Source organism: Narcine bancroftii, chromosome 11, assembly GCF_036971445.1.
Source record: "Narcine bancroftii isolate sNarBan1 chromosome 11, sNarBan1.hap1, whole genome shotgun sequence".
Classification (NCBI taxonomy): Eukaryota; Metazoa; Chordata; class Chondrichthyes; order Torpediniformes; family Narcinidae; genus Narcine; species Narcine bancroftii.
In genome coordinates, this window is record NC_091479.1 from 15,971,298 (window position 1) to 15,985,050 (window position 13,753).

General features: G+C 47.7%; 1 protein-coding gene across 5 annotated transcripts in view; it reads right to left on the bottom strand.

The window, feature by feature from the left end:
• cd276 (CD276 molecule) overlaps positions 1–12,165 on the bottom strand; it is a 162,382-nt gene extending 150,217 nt beyond the window's left edge. For all 5 annotated transcript variants that reach the window (XM_069902689.1, XM_069902688.1, XM_069902687.1 and 2 more), the window contains exon 1: positions 11,984–12,165. The gene's annotated coding sequence lies outside the window, so the exon portion shown is untranslated. The remainder of the gene's footprint in view (positions 1–11,983) is intronic.
• Positions 12,166–13,753: the final 1,588 nt, after the last annotated feature.

The following is a 13,753-nucleotide window of genomic DNA, read 5'->3' on the forward strand; positions in this document are numbered from 1 at the left end:
CCTGTGGGGTGATCTGGAAGTGCGGGGAGAATACAAGATGCATTAATGTCGGGTAAATGGGAATGGATTCTATTTTCATAATTAGGTATTGATTCCCAAATTCCAAACTGCCCAATTTCAAGTTCCAGGGTAGGTTTCAAACTCTCGTCTCTGGATCATTGGTCCAGGCCTCAGGTTTACTGGCCCTGTGATTTAACCAGCCCACCATTACCAGTTTGTTCACGTTGGCATCTTAATGGTTGAGCACAGAGTAGATGGGCTGAAGCGCACTGTTGCGCTCTAAAAGTAGCCAAATTGATGAGAAGCATTTTGGAGTGTCCATCAAAATCAAACTTCCTCTGTATATTAAATGGTTGTCCTTCCTCATGAGCCTTCGCTAAAAATAGTATAATCAACTCAGACAAGTTCCTGCCACTCATTTCATTGATATGCTAGAGAGTGTACGTGTTGGGGTTCAGACTTACCTCTGATGCTAATCAGTAACTGTTAACCTACTGGTTCTCTCACCGGTGCCACCCGGCCCATCGAGCCTACTCCGCCATTCAATGAGATCATGGCTGGCTCAACTTCACCTACCTGCCACTTCCCCGTACCCTTTAATTCCTTTTTGATGTAAAAATCTACCTAACTGAACTCTAAATATGTTTAATGAAGACCCTCAACTGTTTCCCTGGGTGGAGAATTCCACAGGTTCATGACTCTCTGGGAAAAAACAATTATTCCTCATCCCCATCTTAAATTGACTCCCCTGAATCTTGAGGCTGTATCCCCTAGTTCTGGTCTCACCTACCAGTGAAAGCAATTTTCCTGCCTCAATCTTATTTATCCCTTTCATAATTCGATATGTTTCTAAAAGATCTCCTCTCATTCTTCAGAATTTGAGTATAATCCCAGATAATTTAGTCTCTTCTTGTAGGTCGACCCCCCACATCTCCGGGATCAACATGGTGAACTCCTCTGAACTGCTTCCAAGGCCAGTATATCCTTCCTCAAGTATGGAGACCACAGTTCTCCAGGTGCAGCCTCACCAGTACTTTGTCCTGTTGCAGCATGAACTCCCTGCTCTTGAATTCAATTCTCTTTGGCTTGGCTTCGCGGACGAGGATTTATGGAGGGGGTAAAAAGTCCACGTCAGCTGCAGGCTCGTTTGTGGCTGACAAGTCCGATGCGGGACAGGCAGACACGATTGCAGCGGTTGCAAGGGAAAATTGGTTGGTTGGGGTTGGGTGTTGGGTTTTTCCTCCTTTGCCTTTTGTCAGTGAGGTGGGCTCTGCGGTCTTCTTCAAAGGAGGTTGCTGCCCGCCAAACTGTGAGGCGCCAAGATGCACGGTTTGAGGCGTTATCAGCCCACTGGCGGTGGTCAATGTGGCAGGCACCAAGAGATTTCTTTAGGCAGTCCTTGTACCTTTTCTTTGGTGCACCTCTGTCACGGTGGCCAGTGGAGAGCTCGCCATATAACACGATCTTGGGAAGGCGATGGTCCTCCATTCTGGAGACGTGACCCATCCAGCGCAGCTGGATCTTCAGCAGCGTGGACTCGATGCTGTCGACCTCTGCCATCTCGAGTGCTGTCGACCTCTGCCATCTCGAGTGCTGTCGACCTCTGCCATCTCGAGTGCTGTCGACCTCTGCCATCTCGAGTACTTCGACGTTAGGGGTGTAAGCGCTCCAATGGATGTTGAGGATGGAGCGGAGACAACGCTGGTGGAAGCGTTCTAGGAGCCGTAGGTGGTGCCGGTAGAGGACCCATGATTCGGAGCCGAACAGGAGTGTGGGTATGACAACGGCTCTGTATACGCTTATCTTTGTGAGGTTTTTCAGTTGGTTGTTTTTCCAGACTCTTTTGTGTAGTTTTCCAAAGGCGCTATTTGCCTTGGCGAGTCTGTTGTCTATCTCATTGTCGATCCTTGCATCTGATGAAATGGTGCAGCCGAGATAGGTAAACTGGTTGACCGTTTTGAGTTTTGTGTGCCCGATGGAGATGTGGGGGGGCTGGTAGTCACGGTGGGGAGCTGGCTGATGGAGGACCTCAGTTTTCTTCAGGCTGACTTCCAGGCCAAACATTTTGGCAGTTTCCGCAAAGCAGGACGTCAAGCGCTGAAGAGCTGGCTCTGAATGGGCAACTAAAGCGGCATCATCTGCAAAGAGCAAGCTCACACCAAGACACAAGAGAAACTGAATTCAATTCCTCTCGCGATGAAGGCCAATGTACCATTTGCCTTAATAACCTGTTGTACCTGCAACGCCCAAGTCCTTCTGCACCACAGCATTCTGCAGTTTTTCACCATTTAAATAATAATTTGCTTATTTTTCCGACCAAAGTGGGTGACCTCGCATTTACTAACATCGTCCTCCATTTGCCAGACCTTTGCCCACTCACCTCACTTAACTCTCTCCTTCTGCAGCCTCTCGACATCCTCTGTACAATTTGCTTTTCCGCTCAATTTCGTATCATCCGCAAACTTGGCTACAGGGCACTCTGTCCCCTCTTCCAAATCCTGAGTGTAAATGGTGAACAGCTGCGGGCCCAGCACCGACACCTGCGGCACCCCACTTCCCACTGTCTGCCAATCCGAAAAACACCTATTTACCCCGACTCCATATAACCATATAACCACTTACAGCACAGAACAGGCCAGTTCGGCCCTACTAGTCCATGCCGTAGCAAATCCCCACCCTCCTAGTCCCACTGACCAGCACCCGGTCCATACCCCTCTAGTCCCCTCCTATCCATGTAACGATCCAGTCTTTCCTTAAATGTAACCAATGATCCCACCTCGACCACGTCTGCCAGAAACTCATTCCACATCCCCACCACCCTCTGCATAAAGAAATTTCCCCTCATGTTCCCCTTATAATTTTCCCCCTTCAATCTTAAACCATGTCCTCTAGTTTGAATCTCCCCCTTTCTTAATTGAAAAAGCCTATCCACATTTACTCTGTCTGTCCCTTTTAAAATCTTAAACACCTCTATCAAGTCCCCTCTCAATCTTCTACGCTCCAGAGAAAAAAGCCCCAGTCTGCACAACCTTTCCCTGGAACTCAGACCCTGAAATCCTGTCAACATTCTCGTGAACCTTCTCTGCACTTTCTCTATTTTGTTTATATCTTTCCTATAATTTGGTGACCAAAACTGTACACAGTACTCCAAATTTGACTCTCTGCCTTCTGTCAGTTAACCAATCCTCAATCCATGCCAATATACTTCCCCCAACTCCATTCATTTGCATCTTATTGATAAGTCTCCCCATATCTACATGGGTTTCCGCTAGGTGATCCGGCTAGATCTCCCTCATTCCAAAGCGGTTAATTGGGTGTATTAGGGTAGTGTGGGCTCATGGGCCAGAAGGGCCTGTTACCATACTCCAAATTAAATTTTATTTTTAATTTTAAGCATACAGCACAATTACAGGCCCTTCTGTACCACGAGACGGTGCCACCCAATTAACCTACAATCCCCCACATGTTTTGAACGGTGGGAGGAAACCGGAGCCCCCGGAGGAAACCCACACAAGTCACAGGGAAGAATGCACAAACTCCTTACGGAGAGGGTTTTCCCTGTGATGTCCACTACCTTTTGGAGGGCTTTATGCTCGGGGGCAGGCATACCAGACGACGATGCAGCCAGTCCCACCACAACCCTGTAGAAATTTGCCAGGGTTCCTGATGCCATAACCAAACCTCCGTAAACTCCTGAGGAGTTGAGGCGCTGATGCACTTCCTTCACGATGTGTTGGATCCGAGATTAGTGAAGCAAATGCTATCATTTGATGAAGCAGAATTTATCATTCCTGATTTTAACATAACCAAACCCCTTGCATGTCGATACAACAACAAAAAACTCCATTTATGCAGCTCCTTTGATGTTGTATAAACTCAAGACACTTTACAAATGCTTTACTACTATAAGGAAACCTGACACCAATCCATACACATACAAGTGTCACTGCCACATACGGAGTGGGAGTGAGGAGGTCCAGTGTGGGGTTTACAGTCTTTGGATTCTCAACACCCATAGGCTCATCCATCGGTGATGAAAGAAAGAAAATCAGCCAAGGTCACGATCAGAATAATTGCTTTGGTCAATCATCTGGAATGGTTTAAAAAAGAGTCTAGCCACAAGTCATGACTGCAGAACTACCAGACTGTTGTAAAAAGCTGTATGGTTCATGAATACACTCCAAAGAGTTCTTACACTGAATGATCGATAGGTGACCACGAAGAATTATAAGAAATGGGAGGGGGTGGGGGAGGTTTGAGTAAAAACACACACACTGGAGGAACGCAGCCGGTCTCCCAGGAGGAAAAGATAGATTTCCAACGTTCTGGGCCTGAGCCCTTCTTCAGGCTATCTGCAAAAGGTTGGCAGGCATCTTAATAACGAATGAGAGGGAAATGGAGGGTCCAGACCCACAAACAAAAGGTGCTAATTGGAGAGGAAAGGCAAGGAGTGATTTTGACTCTATGAAAGAAGGCAGAGGGAAAAGGGGAGAGAGAGAGAGAGAGAATCAACTAGAGGAAATGAGAGAGCAGGATTACGGTGGGGGGAGGTGCTTCAAAGGGAAAAATGGGAAGTTTAGACTCTGCTCATCTGGAATCTTAAAGTAGGTCAGCTGGCAGAGAGTTGATGGGTGGGGACACAGCCTTGGAGAAGCGCATTGCCAATTTACACAAGTTCTCTCTGTGCTTTGGGGACAATAGTGAAGGAAAAATCCTGGCAATTATTTTTTTCATTTCCTCGTGCAATCCCAGAGGACACCAGAGACACATGATCTCACCACAGGTCAGGATAGGTCTGTAAGGAAAGCTTGCTTCATCTCGCCATATCAGTTTTGCACTCTCTCCCACATAAAAACAATTACTTTTTGACACTAACTACTTGGCTTATCCTTAATGCACCTTGCACACCAAATAATCCTATTCACCTTTACGACGCATCTTGGAGCACTCAAGTGAAGCAGAGGATAGGACAATTTCACGCAATTACTCTGAGTTTTCATTGAATTACAGTCAAACTACTGATATCCGGAACCTCTGGGAATTGGTAGATGCCGGATAAGTGAATTTTCTGGTTTCTAACAGCGCCTATCTAATAAACAAAAGTAGTTTAAAGGACAAAAGTACTATACTGTATTTACACTGAATAATCTCCACGCATGAATATATAAAGCATTTTACTTCATCTTCAGTCACATTCTTTGAAAACATTTAACCGTCACTGCATCTGCAGGTTCGAAAACACTTAACCGTCACTGCATCTGCAGGTTCCTCCCCCTCCACTGAGCCGTCCGGAAGGCGAACTAATAACATTATAGATAATTAACCCCACCCCCACCAAAATTTACAGAATTAGCCTCTAACTCTTACTCAGCAGGGATAAGGAGACACTTTAAAAGAGTCACCTCAACGGCGAGTGGCATCAACCGGCTCTTCATTCTGGCCGACGCCAGCACAACTTTATTCAAACAGTGGCCACGAGCAAAGCCCGACCAAGGCTGAGTATTTGCTCCCATCTTCACCAAAGGTTGATTCAGAGAACACGAACTTTGACAATTTTAAACTTGCGTACTTTTTACCTATTATTTTATTCTTATTTATTTATTGCTGGTTGTTTGAATTCCAGGTTATTCTTTTAAAACTGTACCTGGAACAGCAATAGCAAAGATTCCATTGAAATTCCAATAACGAAACCCATGAACTGGAGGAACACGAGTTTCGTTTCATGACCTTGGCCAAAACCCTCCACAGTGACAATGGCAAACAGCACCACACAGATGGCCTCTGGCGCTCAAGTGGTGCCCTGAACAGGCCAGCTGAGCACCTTGATGATTGCGAATTCAGCTACACTGTTGAAAAGGAAACAGCACAGTCGAGGGGCCCCAATGGCCTCTTCCTGCGCTGCCCAGTTCAGTGATCCGTGTTTTTAAGTTGAGTCGGTGCACAAGCGCTGGAGAAACTCAGCAGTTCCCGTTGCATCCATGGGAGGCATAGATGTTCTGTATAACCAACGTTTCGGGCCTGAGCCCCTTCGTCAAGGTAGGGGCAAAAAGCTGAATGAAAAGGTGGGGGGAGGGGGAGAGAAAGAGCAGGGGAGGAGCATTGACAAGCAGCCATGTCAAAGGGCAGGAGAGAATTAATTGAGGGAAGGTGGGAGCGAGGTGCCGAAAAGGTTGAAAGTGGCTGCAGAAGATGATCCCTGCAGATTCACGTGGCTTCACTCGGAAAGACTGCCTGTGGCCCCAAATGGTGGTGAGGGAGGAGGTGTGGATGCAACTGTGGTACTTCCTGTAGTCACAGATGCAGACTTTCCTGTTTCACTCAAAAGCTGCCAATGGTGCCTGAGCAGTGAAGACACAAATTCCGCTCGTTAGCAGTTGGCCAGCAATGAAACAAGCTTGGGAAGGCCATTCAGCTTCAAGTCTGTTCCACCATTAGGCCCAGATTAATTATGCAGCAAAATGAGCATGTGCTTATGTCACCAAGGGAAGGGGGCACCACAGAGTTTTTTTTTTCCCAGGGCCGGATTTACCATGATGGAGCTGAACTAGGGCCCCCACAATAAATGGAAAAAAACACACACAGACACAGAGACACACAGACACAATTTAATATAGTTGTGGGGTCTGGCCTCTATTATTTCACATTCAGCCCTTATTGTGTCAGTTAGACAATGAATGGGTCAAGGGGGAACCATTGTTGGGCTGTGCTTAGGGTCCTGTTCACCAGCCCAAGGCTTTGCAACCCACAAATAAATTTTGAAATAAAATCTCTTAGGACACTTGTCAGCCAAGTTATAGGCAGGAGGCTCTCAAAAAAAACAGTAACAAGATGCTATGCAAATACTCCGCTATATTAATGTTAGCCAAAGGACAAATGTTGACTAGGGGTAGGGGAGAAAGAGAGGAAGGTTATAAAGATCTGCACCAAAGTCTTAATTAAAATAAGCTTCAAATACACTGACAATACAGGGTTAACGATTCCAAGCTTACGTAGAGCCAACTTCAAGGAGAAACTTTTAAAAGGTCATTAAAGTGTGCTGACCAGCTGTATCACGGTCTGGTCTGGGGACACAAACTCCCTTGAAAGCCCTGCAAAAGGTCGTGGATGCAGCCAAAACCTCCCCCGTCATCAAGAACATCGGCAGGGAATGCTGGAGAGCAGCAGCAGACCCACACCACCCCAGCACCCACTCCGTTCTCGCTGCTGCCATCAGGAAAGAGACATCGGTGCCACACAACTCGCACCACCAGGTTCAGGAACAGCTGCTACCCCTCTACCATCAGACTCAACGACAAGCTCAATTAGGGCCTCATTTAAGGGCTCAGACTTCTGCACTTCTCTGTATTACAGTTTGTTTTTCATTTAATTGTTGATATCTGTACAGTTTTATTTTACACTACCATTTAGTGGTAATTCTGCCTCGCCCGCAGGAAAAAGAATCTCAGGGTTGTATGTGATGTCATGTATGTACTCTGACAATAAATCTGAAATTTGATTCTAAAGGAACCCAGAGATTCTGAACACTGGGGCCAACCTCTGCAATAATGATGACAGAAACGAGCTGAGCCCAAAATTGGGATACCAGGTGGCCCCACAATAAATGGAAAAAACAAACATTATAACTGTACACTGTACATTGTTACTTGTGACAGAAGATGGGAGAGGTGATGAAATCTAGAGGGTAAAACAAAATGAGATTGGCGTAGATTGAATGAGATTAACCGAGTGGCTGGGAAATTGGTGAACGAAGGGGGACTGCTTCCATACAGTATCATTTCAGTTGCAAGAAAATTTTGATAACCAAAGGTGTTATGGGTAGAAGGCAGGCAAAAGGTTTGGAGGGTCTGCCACCAATCTCAATAGGCCCTTTCAAACTGCCGTGTAAAATGGGGGTTTACGGGGCAATTTGCCCGGTTAGCACCCGTTTCACTCCAGTTAGAAAGGGGTCCAACAGGGTCAACCCTCTCAGAACCCAACCGGGTCCCTGACCTACCTCTGAGGTAGCTGGGAAACCCAGTTAAACGTACCTAGGTCATGTCCAGATTAGAAAACAAAAATGGCCGACCTGCTTATTCTGGTGGTGTCAGTGCTGGCGTGCGTACGTTACCGGGCGGCCAGCATCCGAACATCCGGCCGTAGTTCCGGTGAGTGTGTGACGCATCATCGCGGGTCGGGTTCCCTCTGAAAAATCGCCGGATTGGCGAATTAATGGGTCGATCCCCCTGCAATTTAAAAGGGGCTTCCAGCACCTTTGTCCTGGAACCGCACCCGGGTCCCAGGAGGGCTGCAGTTTAAAAGAGGCTAATGAATGCAGAAACAGCTTGAAGAGGGCAGGCACTGGGTGTCCACGTAATCACTCTGGCTAGATACTGAGGTTCAGATCACCCATTAGCCCCTCCTGCTATATACTGGGATTAAAATTATAAAATTATTCAATTTAAATTGACATTTAAATGTGTTTTTTTTTTAAAATTAAGACATACAGCACAGTTTCAGGCCCTTTCAACCCACAAGCCAGTCAGGCAGGAGTGTAGTCAGGTTTTAACATTAGAGGGAGGGAACGAGCACATACAAAAGGCACCACACCAGCCATTTCCTCCAAGCTGGGCGTGTGTGCGCGCACACGTTTTCCTGCCAGCGCACAAAGGAAATCAACGTGCGCACATCCACGACGCAGACCAAATAATTTAAAATTCATTATACATTTTTATTCTGTATTGGGCCTCTACAACAGCCTCTTTCGTCTTGGTTTCATTCTAGCAAAGCTCAGGGTACTGTTGGAAAGCCTTCCCTCTCCGCTCGAAGCCCCACTCTCCTCCTTCCCCAACCCACCCACCCCCTCCTCCATCTCTTCCTTCTCTCCCACCAAGCATGCCCAAATGTCATGAGAAAATTACAATCTTCCTTTCTGCACTAGAACACCAAAAGGCATAACATGGCTTGTTTAGTCTGGATTATGGCAAATCTTCCAGCTGACCACCAAATCCAGTACTTGCCTTGACTGTGTACACCTTATTCTCGGGGGTTTTTTTTCCCCCGAGCCCCACAGCTGATGGGTTTGATAATAACTCAAGTCCTCGATGCTGGGGGCTGCTGGCACCTTGCTTGCTTTCACATTCCTGTATGGGATGACAGGACTGGCGCCGTCATGCTGGGAACCACCATCTCCCAATCAGATTCCCACAGAGCATTCCCCACTGCTCCAATGGAACACAGGATGCCCTCCGATTGAACGCTGGCGCCCGTCACACAGCTGCTCATCAGAAAGTTTTCAGAAGTTCCGCTGGGGTCCTTCATCAAACAGCTCACTTACGGTTGACTTTGGACTTCAGTAAAATGTCAGGCGGTAATTGGTACCAAATGGTAATAATGGAATGTACTTTATGAATGCTCAATTATTAATTTGATTTCATTTGTCGTTAGTTCCGTGCTTTTGAGAAATGTGATCAGGCACGGCACGAGGACGGGCTGGAGCTGGTGTTACCGGGATGTCTGGTTAAACTACAAAGTCTATTATTATTGCTATTAGGGCCGAAAGGCTGCTTTAAAAAACGTTGAGCTGTTTGACATGCTTTTCGAGAAAGCGCACAGCCTGGAAACGCACTGGCTGGTGGCAAGGCGAAAAGGCACCACTTTAGACAAATGTGCTCAGGGGAATCCCCCTGCATCCCTCCTAGCTACGCCACTGGAGCTAGTCCTGCCCAATTACATCCCTGATACATTTTGAACGGTGGGAGGAAACCAGAGCACCCACAGGAAACCCGCGCGGGCACCCACAGGAAAATGGGTTATGGCATGACTCTTGATTCCAAAGCTGTTCTCCATCTGGAACAAGGCAATTAAAACAAGGAATGGGTGTTGCAATGATTAATTAAGAGCTAATTTTCCTTCAGGATGTAACTTTACATGCTGTCGTAAACCTCCATCTCCCACATCAAAGGTCTCAGGGCCCTTCGTTTCCTTCTCAACAACCGACCCAACCAGTTCCCCTCCTCCAGCTGGCCGAACTTGCCCTCACCCTTAATAACTCCTCCTTTGGACTCATCCCACTTGCTTTAATTCAGAAGGGGAAGCCTTGGGTACCTGCATGGGCCCCAGCTATGCCTGCCTGTTTGTTGACCATATGCTATAAGCCCACACAGGCAAGGCTCTTCATCTCTTCCTCCACAACGTCGAGGACTGAATTGGTGCTGCCTCATGCGCCCATTAAGAGCACGTCAGCTTTGCTGCTCACTGACCTCAAATTCACTTGGTCCATCTCTGGCAACTCTCTCTCAATCTCCCCGTCTCCATCTCGGGAAACAAACTCTTCTACAAACCCACAGCTACCTCGACTACACCTCTTGAAACCCAGTCCCCTTGTAGCGCGTGCAGACGGAACCACATGATCTGAAGGGTCATTGTCATTGGGTAATAATGACAGCTCTGACTGGAGCGCATTAGAAAGTTCAAAAAAGTAAAGAGCATTAAGTTTTAGCCTTGTAGGTTCATTAACACGTAAGCTGGGCTGACGAAAAATGTTTTTGTTGTTATAATTAACAACATGGATACTTTTTAAAATTATACATTTCTGTTGAAACACTGCGCAATAATTTTATAGAATAATTTTGATGTCACACCCTCTAATGGTGTCACCCAGTGTGGTCCACCTCTCTAGTGATGTCAGGGCTGTCTCCTTCCCTCCACCTCCCCACATCCCACTCTCCATTCAGAGGGCTATCCCCTCCCCGGTCACTCCTCAGCTTTTTTTCCCCCCACCCTTCCCCTCTCACCTACCTGTTGGCTTTGTGACAGATTGTTACATTTTATATTGTATATAAAGGAGATAAATTGTAGCAGGTATTTTAGTGTAGTTCACTTCAAAACAGATCTCATTTAAAATGCTGGAGCTCGGCTCAAGCCAGACAGTCCAGGCTCCGGGTGCCTTTGCACAATCTTTGAAGAATGCCTATAAGGACTTCACAAGCAGGTGTTGATTGGACATGCTGTGGAGTAATGGATTATTGTTTTGGAAAGCAACAGATGAACAGACTCGGAAGATTGGGTCTGGTGCCACCGTCTGTCTGAATGCAGTTTGCTGTTCTAGGAAGGTCATGCGATTTTGCAAGCAGAGAGGGTCAAACAGGTTGTTCTCAGAGAGAGAAATGTGATCAGGCACGGCATGAGCTGGAGCTACCGGGATGTCTGGTTAAACTACAAAGTCTATTATTTTTGCTATTAGGGCCAAAAGGCTGCTTTAAAAAACGTTGAGCTGTTTGACATGCTTTTCGAGAAAGCGCACAGCCTGGACACGCACTGGCTGGTGGCAAGGCGAAAAAGGCACCACTTTAGACAAATGTGCTCAGTCCTACAGTCCAGCAGCAGTAGCTGGGACTGGAACAGGACAAGCCGGCAAGCTTGTGGGGAAAACCCCATTTGAAAGACAGGTTGTGGCTTCTTAGTCCAGCCTGGTTAAAGCCCTTGTGGTTCATGCAAGAGGAGAGGACTGGCGGTCTAATGTTTCCCTTGGAATAAGGGAAGCAAAAAGGAACTCTGTGGTGACCTGAAAGAAAGTCATCAGCTGGGAAACCCTGATGGGGCAGGTTTCTCGGGCAAAACACTGAAGTGGCCCGTTCAGGAGGAAACAGTTGTGGAGCAACAGCTCACCCTCTGAAAACCTTTCTGAGCGGTAACCATTCAAGCACCAATTCTGTGAATCAAAGAGCCTCTCCGAACTTACACACACTTTAGAATGAGAAGGTAATAAGTTAAAGTTTGATCCTGTTTTGATGTTTAAAGATGGTTCAGTCACCATCTGTCTTGGCGAATTGCTGCTGGGTTTTGGGGTGGCTCTGGGCTGCCCCCAGTGAAGGACATTCCTGCTTTTAAAGCACATTTCGCTCCAGACTCCCTCTTTGTGCCCAATTCTTTCCGCCCCGCTCTCAGCCTCCTCCCAGTTCATTTCAGTACCGTTTCGTTGAAACAAAGGGCAGATTTGACTCACCCTGTCAGCTCAGCCGCGGCCGGGCTCCAGGTGAAGGCTGAGCTCAGTGGTGGACCTGGAACGACAAACTCTGCAGGAATAGATCCGGGCTCCGGCTCACAGGAGGGTCCGCCGCCGCCTTCCGAACCTCAGCGGCCAAAACTTGGTGCCCACAGCGTGGATCAGCCACCCGGCGCTGAGCCCCCGCCTCCTCGGTGACGTCGCGGCTGGGAATCGCCGCCTCTCATTGGTTACGAATGTAACAGTTCGAGGGAGTTTCCCCAACAGGGAATCCTGCCTACATTTTCAACGCACTCATTCTCCCAAATCAGACGCTTCCCTCCGCCCGCATCTATTCTGCTCTGGTGGGTTTCAGCTTTGTTTTGCAAATAGTTTTTGGCTTAAAAATTGAAACGCACAGGAACTGGAGGCGCTCTCGGGGAGAGGAGAGGCAAGCCTCTCGGAATGGGAAGGATTCAAGCCCCTGGGGGGGAGGAGGGGGGGGGGGTGATACGTTTCCTCCATTGTATATAGTTATTGATGGCTAGTGAATATATAGACACACACACACTACTGATTCATACCCTTAAACTCCTCTCCCCCCCCCCCATCCTGGGTCACAAAGCCCGCCATTCCTGGATCCGGGGCGGCAAGGTTCTTCTGGACATGAAAGCCTATCGTTCCCTCTGCCTAGTTGCAGGGAACCTCTGCCGGGCTTCACAGTGACTGTCCTATCCGACGCCGTGGGTCAACGGGCGCAGGGACCACTTTCTGGGCAAATTGATTTGCGCTGCTTCGAACAGAGGCGAGATGTTGTCGTTTAAGTGCAATGACCCCCCCCCCCCCCCCTCTCCCTCATCAATCAAAGAACTTTAAAGGGATGTCGCTTTCTGACAACCGGTGCAGCTTTCAATGTCTCAACAACCCAACTCGCTGTGAACTTGGGGAGGGGGACTGTTCTGAACTCGAAAGTCTGCAGATTGAAGCAAAAACACAATTCTGGAGAAACTCAGGAGGGCAACGGGGTAGAGTGCAAAGATGCGTTGTTTGGCTTGAGCCCTTCATCAAGGTATGGAAAAATGTCGGCAGGTGTCCGAACAAAATGGACTAGGGTCGCTTGCTGATACTTTCCATACCTTCATGAAGGGCTCAAGCCCGAAATGTTGGTGATGTATCTTTATCGAGTCCACGCTGCTGAAGATCCAGCTGCGCTGGGTGGGTCACGTCTCCAGAATGGAGGACCATCGCCTTCCCAAGATCGTGTTATATGGCGAGCTCTCCACTGGCCACCGTGACAAAGATGCACCAAAGAAAAGGTACAAGGACTGCCTAAAGAAATCTCTTGGTGCCTGCCACATTGACCACCGCCAGTGGGCTGATATCGCCTCAAACCTTGCATCTTGGCAAGGTTCGGCGGGCAGCAACCTCCTTTGAAGAAGACCGCAGAGCCCACCTCACTGACAAAAGGCAAAGGAGGAAAAACCCAACACCCAACCCCAACCAACCAATTTTCCCCTGCAACCGTGTCTGCCTGTCCCACATCGGACTTGTCAGCCACAAACTAGCCTGCAGCTGACGTGGACATTTACCCCCCCTCCATAAATCTTCATCCGCGAAGCCAAGCCAAAGAAAAGATTACATACACTGTTTGACCTGCTGAGTTTCTCCAGCCTTGAGTTTTTAACTAATCCTAACAAACTTATTTTTTAGAGTGATTACTTTGAGTTATCGCTGGAATTTAGAAGGAGAGGGGATCTTATAGAAATATGTGTGTGTGTTCCCTGTGGCAAC